Raw genomic sequence first — 2,949 nt, forward strand, 5'->3', positions numbered from 1 at the left:
TAAGGTAATTACCTAGCTCAACACTTTTCTGATGCATTTTACAGTAATGGAATCCGAAGCTTTTATATGCTTCTCAATCTTTACTTCAGAGGATTGGGAGGGTAAAGCTGTGCTCGAGGACAGAAGAGCCAAAGCCTGCATGAATAACCAGCCCACAGGACAGCTCAGCTGGACTCCCCAGCTGAGGAGGCAGCAGTCTGAGTGCTCCATTAACAGCTTCATTATCACAGCTGTGAGAAGGAGCGCAGCACGGGGATGAGAAACAATGGTGATGTGCTTCGGATCTCAGGAATGAGGGACTTGCAGGCAGCACGGAGTGACTCAGGGAGCTTCCTGGATCCAGCATGCTGCCCTTCCATGGCGCTCCTCTGTAATCACACACTCATGGGATCTACACCCAGAACTGTGCAGTGCAGCAGCGAAGGGAGCCAGGACACGGCAGCCACCTGTGCTGGGGAGAGGCACACCGGGGGTGGCCTTTGGCCATCACACACCACTCTGACAGCTCTCCTAGGAATTAATCCCACGTCTGTTCACCTTACTGGAAATGTCCAATCTCTTCGTTTTGCTAAAGTGTTTTATTTCCGACTACTTGATGGCTGATGTCAGGGCCTGTGCATTTCTCTCCTCGGTGCATAGCGCAGAATATTGTTCAACAATCTGGGAGGGGAAGAAAGATGAGAGTCTACAGGCATCTCATGCTCTTCGAGACCTCCGCATGAAGGCCTTTGGTCCATGGAAGAGATAGGGAAGGGCAGCCCAAACTCTTCTGTGCTCCACAGCCAACGCGTTGCCCATAAGGCACTCAAGTGGCCATTTATGATGGCTCTTTCTGGGATGTGGCTGCTTTCATCTTCGGAAATTGCAGTGAGGTTATTCCTCATATGGCACAAATTGGGCAATAACTTTCAGTCCATACCCATGAACCAGACTCGAGGCAGCCAAGTGGAACCGAAAGGTTCTCCCAAGTCTATTACCAGCGCCCTGACATATCCAGTCTCTAAACAGACTTAGCACGTGAGACACAGGAATGCCAATATTTATTAGGTGCTCACACTTTTCCCGATCGATTTCAGCCACCACCTGAAACATGCGTGCAGCAGTGCAAAGCACAAGCAGCCCGAACAGCCCCATTTGCTGCAATTCAGCCTCGTAGAGCAGACCTGGATGTAGCTGCTCTGCGTCCATCATCCCCAGTGGCACCACAGTGTGGCCCAACCGCGCCACCCACCAGACGTGCGTGCTGAGGGCTGGGATGTAAGCGTGGCTGTTCCCAGCCAGGGCTGCGTGTCGCCCTCCAGCCTAATTTTAAGAAGGATTGATTACAACATACAGGCCACACAGAGCAGGAATTCCATATGGAATCCAAACAGAACACGACCCTTTGGCCATTATTGCACGATAGGACCATCAGGAATGAGTTAAAACGGGGGCAGACTGCACGCTGTTGTTTTGTCTCCACGCAGCCATTACCAAGAGGAGGGACATCGATACGCCGGTCCTTTTTCTCCTGTTTTTTCCTTTCTGTGATTAGGGAGAGGGTTGACTCAGAAACTACAGTTGAGCTTTTTGGTAGAATTTACTCCAGTGATTAAAATAACTGCGCAGAATTAGCACAGCTCTAACGCTGCTTTTTATCCCGGCTGGCAGAAAATCATTGCTCCTGGGATAATTTTTAACCCAACACAACGACCTCTGTGAAATACATCCAAAAGTTTTATGGTTTTCCCCTTCGTGCTAATTTAACGTGGCTCACTTGTTTAATCTGAAAACGAACACATTCCAAAGAAAGTAATACGGTTTGCAACGAGACACTGCAGGAAATAATTAGGTTGCAAGTTCTGGAGGCTTTAATATGGTTGAAATTATATAACTATCTTCGCATTCCCCGTATGGTCCTATTAAATGCAGTAGGCATTGATGTTGCTAACTGTCAGGAAGCAAAATGAAAAATAGTTTTAATAGCTGCTCTTTGACCTGTTTTATATTTTATGTCAATTATAACAGCATACAACCATGCATAATTATGAAGCATAGACGCATTAAAATGTACACATAATTTGTGTTCTTATGGCAACCACTGCATTAGGATCCAGAAAACAAACTGATGACTTCCTATTGTTCAGTCATCTTAATATCAAACCTGCCAGAGTTTTGCCTATCATCTCACTCTGCATAATTAAAAAAATACACATATTCTGAGGCCAACCAAAATCACCACGGAGCTGTGCACCCACGTCCATACTGAGCCTCACAGCACCCACTGCATGAACACAGCCGTGTGCAGGGCAGTCAGGCCTGGGCTCTCCAATGCTCTGTGTCCTTCGCAGCGGTTGTTTCGTGGTCCTCAGAAAATCTGCAACAGTGCTTTGACTTCATTTAGCTCTTGAACAGGAGTGCTGCCGTGTTTGGTTTCAGATGGGGAGAGTCGTCCTAATTTTGTAGCCAGCTGATAGAGATGAGAACATCATCTTGGACCTAACATGTATCTGTGCTGTGCAGCACGCTGAGCCAAAACGGCACAGCTGAGCTCTGGGGTTCAGAGAGGCTCGTTAAGAAAGCGGTTGTTGCTCAGACCTCGTTCCCAACACAAAAACACCCGGAGGTAAAGCAGAAAATGCAGCTGTGTTTGCTGTCCTCCCCCGAAGATGCTGTGACAGGAGGAACCTGCATCTGCTCCAGCGTGTCCCAGGATGCCACAACTGCCACAGTGCGAGTGTTTTCACATCCTTGAGGAACTACCAGTGAAGATGATGAGAACACCGATGATGATGAGCTTTATTTTTCTGCTTTGCCAGGCATCTCATCCACCTCAGGGAACACATTTCTTACCCGAAATTTGCTTTCTATTCCAAGCGTTTCCCTTCTGACAGCAGCCCACCGCACCTCTTTGACTTCCTCCCTCCCTGCCCTTCTCCCTCCCCGTGCCCCAGGACCTGTGATGAAGTT

This window comes from Tetrao urogallus (assembly GCF_951394365.1).
Source record: "Tetrao urogallus genome assembly, chromosome: 8".
NCBI classification, from domain to species: Eukaryota; Metazoa; Chordata; class Aves; order Galliformes; family Phasianidae; genus Tetrao; species Tetrao urogallus.